Here is a 25199-nt window from a genome sequence, read left to right as displayed (position 1 = left end):
AGATTCCGAGTTATGATGTAGGCGCAGTAGATTCCGAGTTATGATGTAGGCGCAGTAGATTCCGGGTTAGATTCCAAGTTATGATGTAGGCGCAGTAGATTCCGAGTTAGATTCCGAGTTATGATGTAGGCGCAGTAGATTCTGAGTTATGAGGTAGGCGCAGTAGATTCCGAGTTAGATTCCGAGTTATGATGTAGGCGCAGTAGATTCCGAGTTAGAATCTGAGTTATGATGTAGGCGCAGTAGATTCCGAGTTATAATGTAGGCGCAGTAGATTCCGAGTTATGATGTAGGCGCAGTAGATTCCGAGTTATGATGTAGGCGCAGTAGATTCCGAGTTATGATGTAGGCGCAGTAGATTCCGGGTTAGATTCCGAGTTATGTTGTAGGCGCAGTAGATTCCGAGTTAGATTCCGAGTTATGATGTAGGCGCAGTAGATTCCGAGTTAGATTCCGAGTTATGATGTAGGCGCAGTAGATTCCGAGTTATGATGTAGGCGCAGTAGATTACGAGTTAGATTCCGAGTTATGATGTAGGCGCAGTAGATTCCGAGTTATGATGTAGGCGCAGTAGATTCCGAGTTAGATTCCGAGTTATGATGTAGGCGCAGTAGATTCCGAGTTAGATTCCGAGTTATGATGTAGGCGCAGTAGATTCCGAGTTATGATGTTGGCGCAGTAGAATCCGAGTTATGATGTAGGCGCAGTCGATTCTGAGTTATGATGTTGGCGCAGTAGATTCCATGTTAGATTCCGAGTTATGATGTAGGCGCTGTAGATTCCGAGTTATGATGTAGGCGCAGTAGATTTAGAGTTATAATGTAGGCGCAGTAGATTCCGAGTTATGATGTAGGCGCAGTACATTCCGAGTTATGATGTAGGCGCAGTAGATTCCGAGTTAGATTCCGAGTTATGATGTAGGCACAGTAGATTCCGAGTTATGATGTAGGCGCAGTAGATTCCGAGTTATGATGTAGGTGCAGTAGATTCCGAGTTATGATGTAGGTGCAGTAGATTCCGAGTTATGATCTAGGCGCAGTAGATTCCGAGTTATAATGTAGGCGCAGTAGATTCCGAGTTATGATGTAGGCGCAGTAGATTCCGAGTTATGATGTAGGCGCAGTAGATTCCGAGTTAGATTCCGAGTTATGATGTAGGCACAGTAGATTCCGAGTTATGATGTAGGCGCAGTAGATTCCGAGTAAGATTCCGAGTTATGATGTAGGCGCAGTAGATTCCGAGTTAGATTCCGAGTTATGATGTAGGCGCAGTAGATTCTGAGTTATGATGTAGGCGCAGTAGATTCCGAGATATGATGTAGGCGCAGTAGATTCCGAGTTATGATGTAGGCGCAGTAGATTCCGAGTTATGATGTAGGCGCAGTACATTCCGAGTTATGATGTAGGCGCAGTAGATTCCGAGTTAGATTCCGAGTTATGATGTAGGCACAGTAGATTCCGAGTTATGATGTAGGCGCAGTAGATTCCGAGTTATGATGTAGGTGCAGTAGATTCCGAGTTATAATGTAGGCGCAGTAGATTCCGAGTTATGATGTAGGCGCAGTAGATTCCGATTTATGATGTAGGCGCAGTAGATTCCGAGTTAGATTCCGAGTTATGATGTAGGCGCAGTAGATTCTGAGTTAGATTCCGAGTTATGATGTAGGCGCAGTAGATTCCGAGTTATGATGTAGGCGCAGTAGATTCCGAGTTAGATTCCGAGTTATGATGTAGGCGCAGTAGATTCCGAGTTATGATGTAGGCGCAGTAGATTCCGAGTTAGATTCCGAGTTATGATGTAGGCGCAGTAGATTCCGAGTTAGATTCCGAGTTATGATGTAGGCGCAGTAGATTCCGAGTTAGAATCTGAGTTATGATGTAGGCGCAGTAGATTCCGAGTTATAATGTAGGCGCAGTAGATTCCGAGTTATGATGTAGGCGCAGTAGATTCCGAGTTATGATGTAGGCGCAGTAGATTCCGAGTTATGATTTAGGCGCAGTAGATTCCGGGTTAGATTCCGAGTTATGATGTAGGCGCAGTAGATTCCCAGTTAGATTCCGAGTTATGATGTAGGCGCAGTAGATTCCGAGTTAGATTCCGAGTTATGATGTAGGCGCAGTAGATTCCGAGTTATGATGTAGGCGCAGTAGATTACGAGTTAGATTCCGAGTTATGATGTAGGCGCAGTAGATTCCGAGTTATGATGTAGGCGCAGTAGATTCCGGGTTAGATTCCGAGTTATGATGTAGGCGCAGTAGATTCCGAGTTAGATTCCGAGTTATGATGTAGGCGCAGTAGATTCCGAGTTATGATGTTGGCGCAGTAGATTCCGAGTTATGATGTAGGCGCAGTAGATTCTGAGTTATGATGTTGGCGCAGTAGATTCCGAGTTAGATTCCGAGTTATGATGTAGGCGCAGTAGATTCCGAGTTATGATGTAGGCGCAGTAGATTCCGAGTTAGATTCCGAGTTATGATGTAGGCGCAGTAGATTCCGAGTTAGATTCCGAGTTATGATGTAGGCGCAGTACATTCCGAGTTATGATGTAGGCGCAGTAGATTACGAGTTAGATTCCGAGTTATGATGTAGGCGCAGTAGATTCCGAGTTATGATGTAGGCGCAGTAGATTCCGGGTTAGATTCCGAGTTATGATGTAGGCGCAGTAGATTCCGAGTTAGATTCCGAGTTATGATGTAGGCGCAGTAGATTCCGAGTTATGATGTTGGCGCAGTAGATTCCGAGTTATGATGTAGGTGCAGTAGATTCTGAGTTATGATGTTGGCGCAGTAGATTCCGAGTTAGATTCCGAGTTATGATGTAGGCGCAGTAGATTCCGAGTTATGATGTAGGCGCAGTAGATTACAAGTTATGATGTAGACGCAGTAGATTCCGAGTTATGATGTAGGCGCAGTAGATTCCGAGTTATGATGTAGGCGCAGTAGATTCCGAGTTAGATTCCGAGTTATGATGTAGGCACAGTAGATTCCGAGTTATGATGTAGGCGCAGTAGATTCCGAGTTATGATGTAGGTGCAGTAGATTCCGAGTTATGATGTAGGTGCAGTAGATTCCGAGTTATGATGTAGGCGCAGTAGATTCCGAGTTATAATGTAGGCGCAGTAGATTCCGAGTTATGATGTAGGCGCAGTAGATTCCGAGTTATGATGTAGGCGCAGTAGATTCCGAGTTATGATGTAGGCGCAGTAGATTCCGAGTTATGATGTAGGCGCAGTAGATTCCGGGTTAGATTCCGAGTTGTGATGTAGGCACAGTAGATTCCGAGTTATGATGTAGGCGCAGTAGATTCCGAGTAAGATTCCGAGTTATGATGTAGGCGCAGTAGATTCCGAGTTAGATTCCGAGTTATGATGTAGGCGCAGTAGATTCTGAGTTATGATGTAGGCGCAGTAGATTCCGAGTTAGATTCCGAGTTATGATGTAGGCGCAGTAGATTCCGAGTTAGAATCTGAGTTATGATGTAGGCGCAGTAGATTCCGAGTTATAATGTAGGCGCAGTAGATTCCGAGTTATGATGTAGGCGCAGTAGATTCCGAGTTATGATGTAGGCGCAGTAGATTCCGAGTTATGATGTAAGCGCAGTAGATTCCGAGTTATGATGTAGGCGCAGTAGATTCCGGGTTAGATTCCGAGTTATGATGTAGGCGCAGTAGATTCCGAGTTATGATGTAGGCGCAGTAGATTCAGGGTTAGATTCCGAGTTATGATGTAGGCGCAGTAGATTCCGAGTTAGATTCCGAGTTATGATGTAGGCGCAGTAGATTCCGAGTTAGATTCCGAGTTATGATGTAGGCGCAGTAGATTCCGAGTTATGATGTAGGCGCAGTAGATTACGAGTTAGATTCCGAGTTATGATGTAGGCGCAGTTGATTCCGAGTTATGATGTAGGCGCAGTAGATTCCGAGTTAGATTCCGAGTTATGATGTAGGCGCTGTAGATTCCGAGTTATGATGTAGGCGCAGTAGATTCCGAGTTATGATGTAGGCGCAGTAGATTCCGAGTTATGATGTAGGCGCAGTACATTCCGAGTTATGATGTAGGCGCAGTAGATTCCGAGATAGATTCCGAGTTATGATGTAGGCACAGTAGATTCCGAGTTATGATGTAGGCGCAGTAGATTCCGAGTTATGATGTAGGTGCAGTAGATTCCGAGTTATGATGTAGGTGCAGTAGATTCCGAGTTATGATCTAGGCGCAGTAGATTCCGAGTTATAATGTAGGCGCAGTAGATTCCGAGTTATGATGTAGGCGCAGTAGATTCCGAGTTATGATGTAGGCGCAGTAGATTCCGAGTTATGATGTAGGCGCAGTAGATTCCGAGTTATGATGTAGGCGCAGTAGATTCCGAGTTAGATTCCGAGTTATGATGTAGGCACAGTAGATTCCGAGTTATGATGTAGGCGCAGTAGATTCCGAGTAAGATTCCGAGTTATGATGTAGGCGCAGTAGATTCCGAGTTAGATTCCGAGTTATGATGTAGGCGCAGTAGATTCTGAGTTATGATGTAGGCGCAGTAGATTCCGAGATATGATGTAGGCGCAGTAGATTCCGAGTTATGATGTAGGCGCAGTACATTCCGAGTTATGATGTAGGCGCAGTAGATTCCGAGTTAGATTCCGAGTTATGATGTAGGCACAGTAGATTCCGAGTTATGATGTAGGCGCAGTAGATTCCGAGTTATGATGTAGGTGCAGTAGATTCCGAGTTATGATGTAGGTGCAGTAGATTCCGAGTTATGATGTAGGCGCAGTAGATTCCGAGTTATAATGTAGGCGCAGTAGATTCCGAGTTATGATGTAGGCGCAGTAGATTCCGATTTATGATGTAGGCGCAGTAGATTCCGAGTTAGATTCCGAGTTATGATGTAGGCGCAGTAGATTCTGAGTTAGATTCCGAGTTATGATGTAGGCGCAGTAGATTCCGAGTTATGATGTAGGCGCAGTAGATTCCGAGTTAGATTCCGAGTTATGATGTAGGCGCAGTAGATTCCGAGTTAGATTCCGAGTTATGATGTAGGCGCAGTAGATTCCGAGTTAGATTCCGAGTTATGATGTAGGCGCAGTAGATTCCGAGTTAGAATCTGAGTTATGATGTAGGCGCAGTAGATTCCGAGTTATGATGTAGGCGCAGTAGATTCCGAGTTATGATGTAGGCGCAGTAGATTCCGAGTTATGATGTAGGCGCAGTAGATTCCGGGTTAGATTCCGAGTTATGATGTAGGCGCAGTAGATTCCGAGTTAGATTCCGAGTTATGATGTAGGCGCAGTAGATTCCGAGTTAGATTCCGAGTTATGATGTAGGCGCAGTAGATTCCGAGTTATAATGTAGGCGCAGTAGATTACGAGTTAGATTCCGAGTTATGATGTAGGCGCAGTAGATTCCGAGTTATGATGTAGGCGCAGTAGATTCCGGGTTAGATTCCGAGTTATGATGTAGGCGCAGTAGATTCCGAGTTAGATTCCGAGTTATGATGTAGGCGCAGTAGATTCCGAGTTATGATGTTGGCGCTGCAGATTCCGATTTATGATGTAGGCGCAGTAGATTCTGAGTTATGATGTTGGCGCAGTAGATTCCGAGTTAGATTCCGAGTTATGATGTAGGCGCAGTAGATTCCGAGTTAGATTCCGAGTTATGATGTAGGCACAGTAGATTCCGAGTTATGATGTAGGCGCAGTAGATTCCGAGTTAGATTCCGAGTTATGATGTAGGCGCAGTAGATTCTGAGTTATGATGTAGGCGCAGTAGATTCCGAGTTATATTCCGAGTTATGATGTAGGCGCAGTAGATTCCGAGTTAGAATCTGAGTTATGATGTAGGCGCAGTAGATTCCGAGTTATAATGTAGGCGCAGTAGATTCCGAGTTATGATGTAGGCGCAGTAGATTCCGAGTTATGATGTAGGCGCAGTAGATTCCGAGTTATGATGTAGGCGCAGTAGATTCCGAGTTATGATGTAGGCGCAGTAGATTCCGGGTTAGATTCCGAGTTATGATGTAGGCGCAGTAGATTCCGAGTTATGATGTAGGCTCAGTAGATTCAGGGTTAGATTCCGAGTTATGATGTAGGCGCAGTAGATTCCGAGTTATGATGTAGGTGCAGTAGATTTTGAGTTATGATGTAGGTGCAGTAGATTCCGAGTTATGATCTAGGCGCAGTAGATTCCGAGTTATAATGTAGGCGCAGTAGATTCCGAGTTATGATGTAGGCGCAGTAGATTCCGAGTTATGATGTAGGCGCAGTAGATTCCGAGTTATGATGTAGGCGCAGTAGATTCCGAGTTATGATGTAGGCGCAGTAGATTCCGAGTTAGATTCCGAGTTATGATTTAGGCACAGTAGATTCCGAGTTATGATGTAGGCGCAGTAGATTCCGAGTAAGATTCCGAGTTATGATGTAGGCGCAGTAGATTCCGAGTTAGATTCCGAGTTATGATGTAGGCGCAGTAGATTCTGAGTTATGATGTAGGCGCAGTAGATTCCGAGATATGATGTAGGCGCAGTAGATTCCGAGTTATGATGTAGGCGCAGTAGATTCCGAGTTATGATGTAGGCGCAGTACATTCCGAGTTATGATGTAGGCGCAGTAGATTCCGAGTTAGATTCCGAGTTATGATGTAGGCACAGTAGATTCCGAGTTATGATGTAGGCGCAGTAGATTCCGAGTTATGATGTAGGTGCAGTAGATTCCGAGTTATAATGTAGGCGCAGTAGATTCCGAGTTATGATGTAGGCGCAGTAGATTCCGATTTATGATGTAGGCGCAGTAGATTCCGAGTTAGATTCCGAGTTATGATGTAGGCGCAGTAGATTCTGAGTTAGATTCCGAGTTATGATGTAGGCGCAGTAGATTCCGAGTTATGATGTAGGCGCAGTAGATTCCGAGTTAGATTCCGAGTTATGATGTAGGCGCAGTAGATTCCGAGTTATGATGTAGGCGCAGTAGATTCCGAGTTAGATTCCGAGTTATGATGTAGGCGCAGTAGATTCCGAGTTAGATTCCGAGTTATGATGTAGGCGCAGTAGATTCCGAGTTAGAATCTGAGTTATGATGTAGGCGCAGTAGATTCCGAGTTATAATGTAGGCGCAGTAGATTCCGAGTTATGATGTAGGCGCAGTAGATTCCGAGTTATGATGTAGGCGCAGTAGATTCCGAGTTATGATTTAGGCGCAGTAGATTCCGGGTTAGATTCCGAGTTATGATGTCGGCGCAGTAGCTTCCGAGTTAGATTCCGAGTTATGATGTAGGCGCAGTAGATTCCGAGTTAGATTCCGAGTTATGATGTAGGCGCAGTAGATTCCGAGTTATGATGTAGGCGCAGTAGATTACGAGTTAGATTCCGAGTTATGATGTAGGCGCAGTAGATTCCGAGTTATGATGTAGGCGCAGTAGATTCCGGGTTAGATTCCGAGTTATGATGTAGGCGCAGTAGATTCCGAGTTAGATTCCGAGTTATGATGTAGGCGCAGTAGATTCCGAGTTATGATGTTGGCGCAGTAGATTCCGAGTTATGATGTAGGCGCAGTAGATTCTGAGTTATGATGTTGGCGCAGTAGATTCCGAGTTAGATTCCGAGTTATGATGTAGGCGCAGTAGATTCCGAGTTATGATGTAGGCGCAGTAGATTCCGAGTTAGATTCCGAGTTATGATGTAGGCGCAGTAGATTCCGAGTTAGATTCCGAGTTATGATGTAGGCGCAGTACATTCCGAGTTATGATGTAGGTGCAGTAGATTCCGAGTTATGATCTAGGCGCAGTAGATTCCGAGTTATAATGTAGGCGCAGTAGATTCCGAGTTATGATGTAGGCGCAGTAGATTCCGAGTTATGATGTAGGCGCAGTAGATTCCGAGTTATGATGTAGGCGCAGTAGATTCCGAGTTATGATGTAGGCGCAGTAGATTCCGAGTTAGATTCCGAGTTATGATGTAGGCACAGTAGATTCCGAGTTATGATGTAGGCGCAGTAGATTCCGAGTAAGATTCCGAGTTATGATGTAGGCGCAGTAGATTCCGAGTTAGATTCCGAGTTATGATGTAGGCGCAGTAGATTCTGAGTTATGATGTAGGCGCAGTAGATTCCGAGATATGATGTAGGCGCAGTAGATTCCGAGTTATGATGTAGGCGCAGTAGATTCCGAGTTATGATGTAGGCGCAGTAGATTCCGAGTTAGATTCCGAGTTATGATGTAGGCACAGTAGATTCCGAGTTATGATGTAGGCGCAGTAGATTCCGAGTTATGATGTAGGTGCAGTAGATTCCGAGTTATAATGTAGGCGCAGTAGATTCCGAGTTATGATGTAGGCGCAGTAGATTCCGATTTATGATGTAGGCGCAGTAGATTCCGAGTTAGATTCCGAGTTATGATGTAGGCGCAGTAGATTCTGAGTTAGATTCCGAGTTATGATGTAGGCGCAGTAGATTCCGAGTTATGATGTAGGCGCAGTAGATTCCGAGTTATGATGTAGGCGCAGTAGATTCCGATTTATGATGTAGGCGCAGTAGATTCCGAGTTAGATTCCGAGTTATGATGTAGGCGCAGTAGATTCTGAGTTAGATTCCGAGTTATGATGTAGGCGCAGTAGATTCCGAGTTATGATGTAGGTGCAGTAGATTCCGAGTTATGATGTAGGCGCAGTAGATTCCGAGTTATAATGTAGGCGCAGTAGATTCCGAGTTATGATGTAGGCGCAGTAGATTCCGATTTATGATGTAGGCGCAGTAGATTCCGAGTTAGATTCAGAGTTATGATGTAGGCGCAGTAGATTCTGAGTTAGATTCCGAGTTATGATGTAGGCGCAGTAGATTCCGAGTTATGATGTAGGCGCAGTAGATTCCGAGTTAGATTCCGAGTTATGATGTAGGCGCAGTAGATTCCGAGTTAGATTCCGAGTTATGATGTAGGCGCAGTAGATTCCGAGTTAGATTCCGAGTTATGATGTAGGCGCAGTAGATTCCGAGTTAGAATCTGAGTTATGATGTAGGCGCAGTAGATTCCGAGTTATGATGTAGGCGCAGTAGATTCCGAGTTATGATGTAGGCGCAGTAGATTCCGAGTTAGATTCCGAGTTATGATGTAGGCGCAGTAGATTCCGAGTTAGATTCCGAGTTATGATGTAGGCGCAGTAGATTCCGAGTTAGATTCCGAGTTATGATGTAGGCGCAGTAGATTCCGAGTTAGAATCTGAGTTATGATGTAGGCGCAGTAGATTCCGAGTTATGATGTAGGCGCAGTAGATTCCGAGTTATGATGTAGGCGCAGTAGATTCCGGGTTAGATTCCGAGTTATGATGTAGGCGCAGTAGATTCCGAGTTAGATTCCGAGTTATGATGTAGGCGCAGTAGATTCCGAGTTAGATTCCGAGTTATGATGTAGGCGCAGTAGATTCCGAGTTATAATGTAGGCGCAGTAGATTACGAGTTAGATTCCGAGTTATGATGTAGGCGCAGTAGATTCCGAGTTATGATGTAGGCGCAGTAGATTCCGGGTTAGATTCCGAGTTATGATGTAGGCGCAGTAGATTCCGAGTTAGATTCCGAGTTATGATGTAGGCGCAGTAGATTCCGAGTTATGATGTTGGCGCTGCAGATTCCGATTTATGATGTAGGCGCAGTAGATTCTGAGTTATGATGTTGGCGCAGTAGATTCCGAGTTAGATTCCGAGTTATGATGTAGGCGCAGTAGATTCCGAGTTAGATTCCGAGTTATGATGTAGGCACAGTAGATTCCGAGTTATGATGTAGGCGCAGTAGATTCCGAGTTAGATTCCGAGTTATGATGTAGGCGCAGTAGATTCTGAGTTATGATGTAGGCGCAGTAGATTCCGAGTTAGATTCCGAGTTATGATGTAGGCGCAGTAGATTCCGAGTTAGAATCTGAGTTATGATGTAGGCGCAGTAGATTCCGAGTTATAATGTAGGCGCAGTAGATTCCGAGTTATGATGTAGGCGCAGTAGATTCCGAGTTATGATGTAGGCGCAGTAGATTCCGAGTTATGATGTAGGCGCAGTAGATTCCGAGTTATGATGTAGGCGCAGTAGATTCCGGGTTAGATTCCGAGTTATGATGTAGGCGCAGTAGATTCCGAGTTATGATGTAGGCTCAGTAGATTCAGGTTTAGATTCCGAGTTATGATGTAGGCGCAGTAGATTCCGAGTTATGATGTAGGTGCAGTAGATTCCGAGTTATGATGTAGGTGCTGTAGATTCCGAGTTATGATCTAGGCGCAGTAGATTCCGAGTTATAATGTAGGCGCAGTAGATTCCGAGTTATGATGTAGGCGCAGTAGATTCCGAGTTATGATGTAGGCGCAGTAGATTCCGAGTTATGATGTAGGCGCAGTAGATTCCGAGTTATGATGTAGGCGCAGTAGATTCCGAGTTAGATTCCGAGTTATGATTTAGGCACAGTAGATTCCGAGTTATGATGTAGGCGCAGTAGATTCCGAGTAAGATTCCGAGTTATGATGTAGGCGCAGTAGATTCCGTATTAGATTCCGAGTTATGATGTAGGCGCAGTAGATTCTGAGTTATGATGTAGGCGCAGTAGATTCCGAGATATGATGTAGGCGCAGTAGATTCCGAGTTATGATGTAGGCGCAGTAGATTCCGAGTTATGATGTAGGCGCAGTACATTCCGAGTTATGATGTAGGCGCAGTAGATTCCGAGTTAGATTCCGAGTTATGATGTAGGCACAGTAGATTCCGAGTTATGATGTAGGTGCAGTAGATTCCGAGTTATGATGTAGGTGCAGTAGATTCCGAGTTATAATGTAGGCGCAGTAGATTCCGAGTTATGATGTAGGCGCAGTAGATTCCGATTTATGATGTAGGCGCAGTAGATTCCGAGTTAGATTCCGAGTTATGATGTAGGCGCAGTAGATTCTGAGTTAGATTCCGAGTTATGATGTAGGTGCAGTAGATTCCGAGTTATGATGTAGGCGCAGTAGATTCCGAGTTATGATGTAGGCGCAGTAGATTCCGAGTTATGATGTAGGCGCAGTAGATTCCGAGTTATGATGTAGGCGCAGTAGATTCCGGGTTAGATTCCGAGTTATGATGTAGGCGCAGTAGATTCCGAGTTATGATGTAGGCTCAGTAGATTCAGGTTTAGATTCCGAGTTATGATGTAGGCGCAGTAGATTCCGAGTTATGATGTAGGTGCAGTAGATTCCGAGTTATGATGTAGGTGCTGTAGATTCCGAGTTATGATCTAGGCGCAGTAGATTCCGAGTTATAATGTAGGCGCAGTAGATTCCGAGTTATGATGTAGGCGCAGTAGATTCCGAGTTATGATGTAGGCGCAGTAGATTCCGAGTTATGATGTAGGCGCAGTAGATTCCGAGTTATGATGTAGGCGCAGTAGATTCCGAGTTAGATTCCGAGTTATGATTTAGGCACAGTAGATTCCGAGTTATGATGTAGGCGCAGTAGATTCCGAGTAAGATTCCGAGTTATGATGTAGGCGCAGTAGATTCCGTATTAGATTCCGAGTTATGATGTAGGCGCAGTAGATTCTGAGTTATGATGTAGGCGCAGTAGATTCCGAGATATGATGTAGGCGCAGTAGATTCCGAGTTATGATGTAGGCGCAGTAGATTCCGAGTTATGATGTAGGCGCAGTACATTCCGAGTTATGATGTAGGCGCAGTAGATTCCGAGTTAGATTCCGAGTTATGATGTAGGCACAGTAGATTCCGAGTTATGATGTAGGCGCAGTAGATTCCGAGTTATGATGTAGGTGCAGTAGATTCCGAGTTATAATGTAGGCGCAGTAGATTCCGAGTTATGATGTAGGCGCAGTAGATTCCGAGTTATGATGTAGGCGCAGTAGATTCCGAGTTAGATTCCGAGTTATGATGTAGGCGCAGTAGATTCTGAGTTAGATTCCGAGTTATGATGTAGGCGCAGTAGATTCCGAGTTATGATGTAGGCGCAGTAGATTCCGAGTTAGATTCCGAGTTATGATGTAGGCGCAGTAGATTCCGAGTTATGATGTAGGCGCAGTAGATTCCGAGTTAGATTCCGAGTTATGATGTAGGCGCAGTAGATTCCGAGTTAGATTCCGAGTTATGATGTAGGCGCAGTAGATTCCGAGTTAGAATCTGAGTTATGATGTAGGCGCAGTAGATTCCGAGTTATAATGTAGGCGCAGTAGATTCCGAGTTATGATGTAGGCGCAGTAGATTCCAAGTTATGATGTAGGCGCAGTAGATTCCGAGTTATGATTTAGGCGCAGTAGATTCCGGGTTAGATTCCGAGTTATGATGTCGGCGCAGTAGATTCCGAGTTAGATTCCGAGTTATGATGTAGGCGCAGTAGATTCCGAGTTAGATTCCGAGTTATGATGTAGGCGCAGTAGATTCCGAGTTATGATGTAGGCGCAGTAGATTACGAGTTAGATTCCGAGTTATGATGTAGGCGCAGTAGATTCCGAGTTATGATGTAGGCGCAGTAGATTCCGGGTTAGATTCCGAGTTATGATATAGGCGCAGTAGATTCCGAGTTAGATTCCGAGTTATGATGTAGGCGCAGTAGATTCCGAGTTATGATGTTGGCGCAGTAGATTCCGAGTTATGATGTAGGCGCAGTAGATTCTGAGTTATGATGTTGGCGCAGTAGATTCCGAGTTAGATTCCGAGTTATGATGTAGGCGCAGTAGATTCCGAGTTATGATGTAGGCGCAGTAGATTCCGAGTTAGATTCCGAGTTATGATGTAGGCGCAGTAGATTCCGAGTTAGATTCCGAGTTATGATGTAGGCGCAGTACATTCCGAGTTATGATGTAGGTGCAGTAGATTCCGAGTTATGATCTAGGCGCAGTAGATTCCGAGTTATAATGTAGGCGCAGTAGATTCCGAGTTATGATGTAGGCGCAGTAGATTCCGAGTTATGATGTAGGCGCAGTAGATTCCGAGTTATGATGTAGGCGCAGTAGATTCCGAGTTATGATGTAGGCGCAGTAGATTCCGAGTAAGATTCCGAGTTATGATGTAGGCGCAGTAGATTCCGAGTTAGATTCCGAGTTATGATGTAGGCGCAGTAGATTCTGAGTTATGATGTAGGCGCAGTAGATTCCGAGATATGATGTAGGCGCAGTAGATTCCGAGTTATGATGTAGGCGCAGTAGATTCCGAGTTATGATGTAGGCGCAGTACATTCCGAGTTATGATGTAGGCGCAGTAGATTCCGAGTTAGATTCCGAGTTATGATGTAGGCACAGTAGATTCCGAGTTATGATGTAGGCGCAGTAGATTCCGAGTTATGATGTAGGTGCAGTAGATTCCGAGTTATAATGTAGGCGCAGTAGATTCCGAGTTATGATGTAGGCGCAGTAGATTCCGATTTATGATGTAGGCGCAGTAGATTCCGAGTTAGATTCCGAGTTATGATGTAGGCGCAGTAGATTCTGAGTTAGATTCCGAGTTATGATGTAGGCGCAGTAGATTCCGAGTTATGATGTAGGCGCAGTAGATTCCGAGTTAGATTCCGAGTTATGATGTAGGCGCAGTAGATTCCGAGTTATGATGTAGGCGCAGTAGATTCCGAGTTAGATTCCGAGTTATGATGTAGGTGCAGTAGATTCCGAGTTAGATTCCGAGTTATGATGTAGGCGCAGTAGATTCCGAGTTAGAATCTGAGTTATGATGTAGGCGCAGTAGATTCCGAGTTATAATGTAGGCGCAGTAGATTCCGAGTTATGATGTAGGCGCAGTAGATTCCGAGTTATGATTTAGGCGCAGTAGATTCCGGGTTAGATTCCGAGTTATGATGTCGGCGCAGTAGATTCCGAGTTAGATTCCGAGTTATGATGTAGGCGCAGTAGATTCCGAGTTAGATTCCGAGTTATGATGTAGGCGCAGTAGATTCCGAGTTATGATGTAGGCGCAGTAGATTACGAGTTAGATTCCGAGTTATGATGTAGGCGCAGTAGATTCCGAGTTATGATGTAGGCGCAGTAGATTCCGGGTTAGATTCCGAGTTATGATGTAGGCGCAGTAGATTCCGAGTTAGATTCCGAGTTATGATGTAGGCGCAGTAGATTCCGAGTTATGATGTTGGCGCAGTAGATTCCGAGTTATGATGTAGGCGCAGTAGATTCTGAGTTATGATGTTGGCGCAGTAGATTCCGAGTTAGATTCCGAGTTATGATGTAGGCGCAGTAGATTCCGAGTTATGATGTAGGCGCAGTAGATTCCGAGTTAGATTCCGAGTTATGATGTAGGCGCAGTAGATTCCGAGTTAGATTCCGAGTTATGATGTAGGCGCAGTACATTCCGAGTTATGATGTAGGCGCAGTAGATTACGAGTTAGATTCCGAGTTATGATGTAGGCGCAGTAGATTCCGAGTTATGATGTAGGCGCAGTAGATTCCGGGTTAGATTCCGAGTTATGATGTAGGCGCAGTAGATTCCGAGTTAGATTCCGAGTTATGATGTAGGCGCAGTAGATTCCGAGTTATGATGTTGGCGCAGTAGATTCCGAGTTATGATGTAGGCGCAGTAGATTCTGAGTTATGATGTTGGCGCAGTAGATTCCGAGTTAGATTCCGAGTTATGATGTAGGCGCAGTAGATTCCGAGTTATGATGTAGGCGCAGTAGATTCCAAGTTATGATGTAGACGCAGTAGATTCCGAGTTATGATGTAGGCGCAGTAGATTCCGAGTTATGATGTAGGCGCAGTAGATTCCGAGTTAGATTCCGAGTTATGATGTAGGCACAGTAGATTCCGAGTTATGATGTAGGCGCAGTAGATTCCGAGTTATGATGTAGGTGCAGTAGATTCCGAGTTATGATGTAGGTGCAGTAGATTCCGAGTTATGATGTAGGCGCAGTAGATTCCGAGTTATAATGTAGGCGCAGTAGATTCCGAGTTATGATGTAGGCGCAGTAGATTCCGAGTTATGATGTAGGCGCAGTAGATTCCGAGTTATGATGTAGGCGCAGTAGATTCCGGGTTAGATTCCGAGTTGTGATGTAGGCACAGTAGATTCCGAGTTATGATGTAGGCGCAGTAGATTCCGAGTAAGATTCCGAGTTATGATGTAGGCGCAGTAGATTCCGAGTTAGATTCCGAGTTATGATGTAGGCGCAGTAGATTCTGAGTTATGATGTAGGCGCAGTAGATTCCGAGTTAGATTCCGAGTTATGATGTAGGCGCAGTAGATTCCGAGTTAGAATCTGAGTTATGATGTAGGCGCAGTAGATTCCGAGTTATAATGTAGGCGCAGTAGATTCCGAGTTATGATGTAGGCGCAGTAGATTCCGAGTTATGATGTAGGCGCAGTAGATTCCGAGTTATGATGTAAGCGCAGTAGATTCCGAGTTATGATGTAGGCGCAGTAGATTCCGGGTTAGATTCCGAGTTATGATGTAGGCGCAGTAGATTCCGAGTTATGATGTAGGCGCAGTAGATTCAGGGTTAGATTCCGAGTTATGATGTAGGCGCAGTAGATTCCGAGTTAGATTCCGAGTTATGATGTAGGCGCAGTAGATTACGAGTTAGATTCCGAGTTATGATGTAGGCGCAGTAGATTCCGAGTTATGATGTAGGCGCAGTAGATTACGAGTTAGATTCCGAGTTATGATGTAGGCGCAGTTGATTCCGAGTTATGATGTAGGCGCAGTAGATTCCGAGTTAGATTCCGAGTTATGATGTAGGCGCTGTAGATTCCGAGTTATGATGTAGGCGCAGTAGATTCCGAGTTATGATGTAGGCGCAGTAGATTCCGAGTTATGATGTAGGCGCAGTACATTCCGAGTTATGATGTAGGCGCAGTAGATTCCGAGTTAGATTCCGAGTTATGATGTAGGCACAGTAGATTCCGAGTTATGATGTAGGCGCAGTAGATTCCGAGTTATGATGTAGGTGCAGTAGATTCCGAGTTATGATGTAGGTGCAGTAGATTCCGAGTTATGATCTAGGCGCAGTAGATTCCGAGTTATAATGTAGGCGCAGTAGATTCCGAGTTATGATGTAGGCGCAGTAGATTCCGAGTTATGATGTAGGCGCAGTAGATTCCGAGTTATGATGTAGGCGCAGTAGATTCCGAGTTATGATGTAGGTGCAGTAGATTCCGAGTTATGATGTAGGTGCAGTAGATTCCGAGTTATGATGTAGGCGCAGTAGATTCCGAGTTATAATGTAGGCGCAGTAGATTCCGAGTTATGATGTAGGCGCAGTAGATTCCGATTTATGATGTAGGCGCAGTAGATTCCGAGTTAGATTCCGAGTTATGATGTAGGCGCAGTAGATTCTGAGTTAGATTCCGAGTTATGATGTAGGCGCAGTAGATTCCGAGTTATGATGTAGGCGCAGTAGATTCCGAGTTAGATTCCGAGTTATGATGTAGGCGCAGTAGATTCCGAGTTAGATTCCGAGTTATGATGTAGGCGCAGTAGATTCCGAGTTAGATTCCGAGTTATGATGTAGGCGCAGTAGATTCCGAGTTAGAATCTGAGTTATGATGTAGGCGCAGTAGATTCCGAGTTATAATGTAGGCGCAGTAGATTCCGAGTTATGATGTAGGCGCAGTAGATTCCGAGTTATGATGTAGGCGCAGTAGATTCCGGGTTAGATTCCGAGTTATGATGTAGGCGCAGTAGATTCCGAGTTAGATTCCGAGTTATGATGTAGGCGCAGTAGATTCCGAGTTAGATTCCGAGTTATGATGTAGGCGCAGTAGATTCCGAGTTATGATGTAGGCGCAGTAGATTACGAGTTAGATTCCGAGTTATGATGTAGGCGCAGTAGATTCCGAGTTATGATGTAGGCGCAGTAGATTCCGAGTTAGATTCCGAGTTATGATGTAGGCGCAGTAGATTCCGAGTTAGATTTCGAGTTATGATGTAGGCGCAGTAGATTCCGAGTTATGATGTAGGCGCAGTAGATTCCGAGTTATGATGTAGGCGCAGTAGATTCCGAGTTATGATGTAGGCGCAGTAGATTCCGAGGTATGATGTAGGCGCAGTAGATTCCGAGTTATGATGTAGGCGCAGTAGATTCCGGGTTAGATTCCGAGTTATGATGTAGGCGCAGTAGATTCCGAGTTATGATGTAGACGCAGTAGATTCAGGGTTAGATTCCGAGTTATGATGTAGGCGCAGTAGATTCCGAGTTAGATTCCGAGTTATGATGTAGGCGCAGTAGATTCCGAGTTAGATTCCGAGTTATGATGTAGGCGCAGTAGATTCCGAGTTATGATGTAGGCGCAGTAGATTACGAGTTAGATTCCGAGTTATGATGTAGGCGCAGTATATTCCGAGTTATGATGTAGGCGCAGTAGATTACGAGTTAGATTCCGAGTTATGATGTAGGCGCAGTAGATTCCGAGTTATGATGTAGGCGCAGTAGATTTCGAGTTATGATGTTGGCGCAGTAGATTCCGAGTTATGATGTAGGCGCAGTAGATTCTGAGTTATGATGTTGGCGCAGTAGATTCCGAGTTAGATTCCGAGTTATGATGTAGGCGCTGTAGATTCCGAGTTGTGATGTAGGCGCAGTAGATTCCGAGTTATGATGTAGGCGCAGTAGATTCAGAGTTATGATGTAGGCGCAGTACATTCCGAGTTATGATGTAGGCGCAGTAGATTCCGAGTTAGATTCCGAGTTATGATGTAGGCACAGTAGATTCCGAGTTATGATGTAGGCGCAGTAGATTCCGAGTTATGATGTAGGTGCAGTAGATTCCGAGTTATGATGTAGGTGCAGTAGATTCCGAGTTATGATCTAGGCGCAGTAGATTCCGAGTTATAATGTAGGCGCAGTAGATTCCGAGTTATGATGTAGGCGCAGTAGATTCCGAGTTATGATGTAGGCGCAGTAGATTCCGAGTTATGAAGTAGGCGCAGTAGATTCCGAGTTAGATTCCGAGTTATGATTTAGGCACAGTAGATTCCGAGTTATGATGTAGGCGCAGTAGATTCCGAGTAAGATTCCGAGTTATGATGTAGGCGCAGTAGATTCCGAGTTAGATTCCAAGTTATGATGTAGGCGCAGTAGATTCTGAGTTATGATGTAGGCGCAGTAGATTCCGAGATATGATGTAGGCGCAGTAGATTCCGAGTTATGATGTAGGCGCAGTAGATTCCGAGTTATGATGTAGGCGCAGTACATTCCGAGTTATGATGTAGGCGCAGTAGATTCCGAGTTAGATTCCGAGTTATGATGTAGGCACAGTAGATTCCGAGTTATGATGTAGGCGCAGTAGATTCCGAGTTATGATGTAGGTGCAGTAGATTCCGAGTTATGATGTAGGTGCAGTAGATTCCGAGTTATGATGTAGGCGCAGTAGATTCCGAGTTATAATGTAGGCGCAGTAGATTCCGAGTTATGATGTAGGCGCAGTAGATTCCGATTTATGATGTAGGCGCAGTAGATTATGAGTTAGATTCCGAGTTATGATGTAGGCGCAGTAGATTCTGAGTTAGATTCCGAGTTATGATGTAGGCGCAGTAGATTCCGAGTTAGATTCCGAGTTATGATGTAGGCGCAGTAGATTCCGAGTTATGATGTAGGCCCAGTAGATTCCGAGTTAGATTCCGAGTTATGATGTAGGCGCAGTAGATTCCGAGTTAGATTCCGAGTTATGATGTAGGCACTGTAGATTCCGAGTTAGAATCTGAGTTATGATGTAGGCGCAGTAGATTCCGAGTTATAATGTAGGCGCAGTAGATTCCGAGTTATGATGTAAGCGCAGTAGATTCCGAGTTATGATGTAGGCGCAGTAGATTCCGGGTTAGATTCCGAGTTATGATGTAGGCGCAGTAGATTCCGAGTTAGATTCCGAGTTATGATGTAGGCGCAGTAGATTCTGAGTTAGATTCCGAGTTATGATGTAGGCGCAGTAGATTCCGAGTTATGATGTAGGCGCAGTAGATTACGAGTTAGATTCCGAGTTATGATGTAGGCGCAGTAGATTCCGAGTTATGATGTAGGCGCAGTAGATTCCGGGTTAGATTCCGAGTTATGATGTAGGCGCAGTAGATTCCGAGTTAGATTCCGAGTTATGATGTAGGCGCAGTAGATTCCGAGTTATGATGTTGGCGCAGTAGATTCCGAGTTATGATGTAGGCGCAGTAGATTCTGAGTTATGATGTTGGCGCAGTAGATTCCGAGTTAGATTCCGAGTTATGATGTAGGCGCAGTAGATTCCGAGTTATGATGTAGGCGTAGTAGATTCCGAGTTAGATTCCGAGTTATGATGTAGGCGCAGTAGATTCCGAGTTAGATTCCGAGTTATGATGTAGGCGCAGTAGATTCCGAGTTATGATGTAGGCGCAGTAGATTACGAGTTAGATTCCGAGTTATGATGTAGGCGCAGTAGATTCCGAGTTATGATGTAGGCGCAGTAGATTCCGGGTTTGATTCCGAGTTATGATGTAGGCGCAGTAGATTCCGAGTTAGATTCCGAGTTATGATGTAGGCGCAGTAGATTCCGAGTTATGATGTTGGCGCAGTAGATTCCGAGTTATGATGTAGGCGCAGTAGATTCTGAGTTATGATGTTGGCGCAGTAGATTCCGAGTTAGATTCCGAGTTATGATGTAGGCGCAGTAGATTCCGAGTTATGATGTAGGCGCAGTACATTCCGAGTTATGATGTAGGCGCAGTAGATTCCGAGTTAGATTCTGAGTTATGATGTAGGCACAGTAGATTCCGAGTTATGATGTAGGCGCAGTAGATTCCGAGTTATGATGTAGGTGCAGTAGATTCCGAGTTATGATGTAGGTGCAGTAGATTCCGAGTTATGATGTAGGCGCAGTAGATTCCGAGTTATAACGTAGGCGCAGTAGATTCCGAGTTATGATGTAGGCGCAGTAGATTCCGAGTTATGATGTAGGCGCAGTAGATTCCGAGTTAGATTCCGAGTTATGATGTAGGCACAGTAGATTCCGAGTTATGATGTAGGCGCAGTAGATTCCGAGTAAGATTCCGAGTTATGATGTAGGCGCAGTAGATTCCGAGTTAGATTCCGAGTTATGATGTAGGCGCAGTAGATTCTGAGTTATGATGTAGGCGCAGTAGATTCCGAGATATGATGTAGGCGCAGTAGATTCCGAGTTATGATGTAGGCGCAGTACATTCCGAGTTATGATGTAGGCGCAGTAGATTCCGAGTTAGATTCCGAGTTATGATGTAGGCACAGTAGATTCCGAGTTATGATGTAGGCGCAGTAGATTCCGAGTTATGATGTAGGTGCAGTAGATTCCGAGTTATGATGTAGGTGCAGTAGATTCCGAGTTATGATGTAGGCGCAGTAGATTCCGAGTTATAATGTAGGCGCAGTAGATTCCGAGTTATGATGTAGGCGCAGTAGATTCCGATTTATGATGTAGGCGCAGTAGATTCCGAGTTAGATTCCGAGTTATGATGTAGGCGCAGTAGATTCCGAGTTATGATGTAGGCGCACTAGATTCCGAGTTAGATTCCGAGTTATGATGTAGGCGCAGTAGATTCCGAGTTATGATGTAGGCGCAGTAGATTTCGAGTTATGATGTTGGCGCAGTAGATTCCGAGTTATGATGTAGGCGCAGTAGATTCTGAGTTATGATGTTGGCGCAGTAGATTCCGAGTTAGATTCCGAGTTATGATGTAGGCGCTGTAGATTCCGAGTTGTGATGTAGGCGCAGTAGATTCCGAGTTATGATGTAGGCGCAGTAGATTCAGAGTTATGATGTAGGCGCAGTACATTCCGAGTTATGATGTAGGCGCAGTAGATTCCGAGTTAGATTCCGAGTTATGATGTAGGCACAGTAGATTCCGAGTTATGATGTAGGCGCAGTAGATTCCGAGTTATGATGTAGGTGCAGTAGATTCCAAGTTATGATGTAGGTGCAGTAGATTCCGAGTTATGATCTAGGCGCAGTAGATTCCGAGTTATAATGTAGGCGCAGTAGATTCCGAGTTATGATGTAGGCGCAGTAGATTCCGAGTTATGATGTAGGCGCAGTAGATTCCGAGTTATGATGTAGGCGCAGTAGATTCCGAGTTAGATTCCGAGTTATGATGTAGGCACAGTAGATTCCGAGTTATGATGTAGGCGCAGTAGATTCCGAGTAAGATTCCGAGTTATGATGTAGGCGCAGTAGATTCCGAGTTAGATTCCAAGTTATGATGTAGGCGCAGTAGATTCTGAGTTATGATGTAGGCGCAGTAGATTCCGAGATATGATGTAGGCGCAGTAGATTCCGAGTTATGATGTAGGCGCAGTAGATTCCGAGTTATGATGTAGGCGCAGTACATTCCGAGTTATGATGTAGGCGCAGTAGATTCCGAGTTAGATTCCGAGTTATGATGTAGGCACAGTAGATTCCGAGTTATGATGTAAACGCAGTAGATTCCGAGTTATGATGTAGGTGCAGTAGATTCCGAGTTATGATGTAGGTGCAGTAGATTCCGAGTTATGATGTAGGCGCAGTAGATTCCGAGTTATAATGTAGGCGCAGTAGATTCCGAGTTATGATGTAGGCGCAGTAGATTCCGATTTATGATGTAGGCGCAGTAGATTACGAGTTAGATTCCGAGTTATGATGTAGGCGCAGTAGATTCTGAGTTAGATTCCGAGTTATGATGTAGGCGCAGTAGATTCCGAGTTAGATTCCGAGTTATGATGTAGGCGCAGTAGATTCCGAGTTATGATGTAGGCCCAGTAGATTCCGAGTTAGATTCCGAGTTATGATGTAGGCGCAGTAGATTCCGAGTTAGATTCCGAGTTATGATGTAGGCACTGTAGATTCCGAGTTAGAATCTGAGTTATGATGTAGGCGCAGTAGATTCCGAGTTATAATGTAGGCGCAGTAGATTCCGAGTTATGATGTAAGCGCAGTAGATTCCGAGTTATGATGTAGGCGCAGTAGATTCCGGGTTAGATTCCGAGTTATGATGTAGGCGCAGTAGATTCCGAGTTAGATTCCGAGTTATGATGTAGGCGCAGTAGATTCCGAGTTAGATTCCGAGTTATGATGTAGGCGCAGTACATTCCGAGTTATGATGTAGGCGCAGTAGATTCCGAGTTAGATTCCGAGTTATGATGTAGGCACAGTAGATTCCGAGTTATGATGTAGGCGCAGTAGATTCCGAGTTATGATGTAGGTGCAGTAGATTCCAAGTTATGATGTAGGTGCAGTAGATTCCGAGTTATGATCTAGGCGCAGTAGATTCCGAGTTATAATGTAGGCGCAGTAGATTCCGAGTTATGATGTAGGCGCAGTAGATTCCGAGTTATGATGTAGGCGCAGTAGATTCCGAGTTATGATGTAGGCGCAGTAGATTCCGAGTTAGATTCCGAGTTATGATGTAGGCACAGTAGATTCCGAGTTATGATGTAGGCGCAGTAGATTCCGAGTAAGATTCCGAGTTATGATGTAGGCGCAGTAGATTCCGAGTTAGATTCCAAGTTATGATGTAGGCGCAGTAGATTCTGAGTTATGATGTAGGCGCAGTAGATTCCGAGATATGATGTAGGCGCAGTAGATTCCGAGTTATGATGTAGGCGCAGTAGATTCCGAGTTATGATGTAGGCGCAGTACATTCCGAGTTATGATGTAGGCGCAGTAGATTCCGAGTTAGATTCCGAGTTATGATGTAGGCACAGTAGATTCCGAGTTATGATGTAAACGCAGTAGATTCCGAGTTATGATGTAGGTGCAGTAGATTCCGAGTTATGATGTAGGTGCAGTAGATTCCGAGTTATGATGTAGGCGCAGTAGATTCCGAGTTATAATGTAGGCGCAGTAGATTCCGAGTTATGATGTAGGCGCAGTAGATTCCGATTTATGATGTAGGCGCAGTAGATTACGAGTTAGATTCCGAGTTATGATGTAGGCGCAGTAGATTCTGAGTTAGATTCCGAGTTATGATGTAGGCGCAGTAGATTCCGAGTTAGATTCCGAGTTATGATGTAGGCGCAGTAGATTCCGAGTTATGATGTAGGCCCAGTAGATTCCGAGTTAGATTCCGAGTTATGATGTAGGCGCAGTAGATTCCGAGTTAGATTCCGAGTTATGATGTAGGCACTGTAGATTCCGAGTTAGAATCTGAGTTATGATGTAGGCGCAGTAGATTCCGAGTTATAATGTAGGCGCAGTAGATTCCGAGTTATGATGTAAGCGCAGTAGATTCCGAGTTATGATGTAGGCGCAGTAGATTCCGGGTTAGATTCCGAGTTATGATGTAGGCGCAGTAGATTCCGAGTTAGATTCCGAGTTATGATGTAGGCGCAGTAGATTCCGAGTTAGATTCCGAGTTATGATGTAGGCGCAGTAGATTCCGAGTTATGATGTAGGCGCAGTAGATTACGAGTTAGATTCCGAGTTATGATGTAGGCGCAGTAGATTCCGAGTTATGATGTAGGCGCAGTAGATTCCGGGTTAGATTCCGAGTTATGATGTAGGCGCAGTAGATTCCGAGTTAGATTCCGAGTTATGATGTAGGCGCAGTAGATTCCGAGTTATGATGTTGGCGCAGTAGATTCCGAGTTATGATGTAGGCGCAGTAGATTCTGAGTTATGATGTTGGCGCAGTAGATTCCGAGTTAGATTCCGAGTTATGATGTAGGCGCAGTAGATTCCGAGTTATGATGTAGGCGTAGTAGATTTCGAGTTAGATTCCGAGTTATGATGTAGGCGCAGTAGATTCCGAGTTAGATTCCGAGTTATGATGTAGGCGCAGTAGATTCCGAGTTATGATGTAGGCGCAGTAGATTACGAGTTAGATTCCGAGTTATGATGTAGGCGCAGTAGATTCCGAGTTATGATGTAGGCGCAGTAGATTCCGGGTTTGATTCCGAGTTATGATGTAGGCGCAGTAGATTCCGAGTTAGATTCCGAGTTATGATGTAGGCGCAGTAGATTCCGAGTTATGATGTTGGCGCAGTAGATTCCGAGTTATGATGTAGGCGCAGTAGATTCTGAGTTATGATGTTGGCGCAGTAGATTCCGAGTTAGATTCCGAGTTATGATGTAGGCGCAGTAGATTCCGAGTTATGATGTAGGCGCAGTAGATTCCGAGTTATGATGTAGGCGCAGTACATTCCGAGTTATGATGTAGGCGCAGTAGATTCCGAGTTAGATTCTGAGTTATGATGTAGGCACAGTAGATTCCGAGTTATGATGTAGGCGCAGTAGATTCCGAGTTATGATGTAGGTGCAGTAGATTCCGAGTTATGATGTAGGTGCAGTAGATTCCGAGTTATGATGTAGGCGCAGTAGATTCCGAGTTATAATGTAGGCGCAGTAGATTCCGAGTTATGATGTAGGCGCAGTAGATTCCGAGTTATGATGTAGGCGCAGTAGATTCCGAGTTAGATTCCGAGTTATGATGTAGGCACAGTAGATTCCGAGTTATGATGTAGGCGCAGTAGATTCCGAGTAAGATTCCGAGTTATGATGTAGGCGCAGTAGATTCCGATTTAGATTCCGAGTTATGATGTAGGCGCAGTAGATTCTGAGTTATGATGTAGGCGCAGTAGATTCCGAGATATGATGTAGGCGCAGTAGATTCCGAGTTATGATGTAGGCGCAGTACATTCCGAGTTATGATGTAGGCGCAGTAGATTCCGAGTTAGATTCCGAGTTATGATGTAGGCACAGTAGATTCCGAGTTATGATGTAGGCGCAGTAGATTCCGAGTTATGATGTAGGTGCAGTAGATTCCGAGTTATGATGTAGGTGCAGTAGATTCCGAGTTATGATGTAGGCGCAGTAGATTCCGAGTTATGATGTTGGCGCAGTAGATTCCGAGTTATGATGTAGGCGCAGTAGATTCTGAGTTATGATGTTGGCGCAGTAGATTCCGAGTTAGATTCCGAGTTATGATGTAGGCGCAGTAGATTCCGAGTTATGATGTAGGCGTAGTAGATTCCGAGTTAGATTCCGAGTTATGATGTAGGCGCAGTAGATTCCGAGTTAGATTCCGAGTTATGATGTAGGCGCAGTAGATTCCGAGTTATGATGTAGGCGCAGTAGATTACGAGTTAGATTCCGAGTTATGATGTAGGCGCAGTAGATTCCGAGTTATGATGTAGGCGCAGTAGATTCCGGGTTTGATTCCGAGTTATGATGTAGGCGCAGTAGATTCCGAGTTAGATTCCGAGTTATGATGTAGGCGCAGTAGATTCCGAGTTATGATGTTGGCGCAGTAGATTCCGAGTTATGATGTAGGCGCAGTAGATTCTGAGTTATGATGT

Source organism: Coturnix japonica, chromosome 6, assembly GCF_054131305.1.
Source record: "Coturnix japonica strain WE chromosome 6, WE-NBRP24, whole genome shotgun sequence".
NCBI lineage: Eukaryota > Metazoa > Chordata > Aves > Galliformes > Phasianidae > Coturnix > Coturnix japonica.
Note: the sequence above shows the minus strand (reverse complement) of the source record.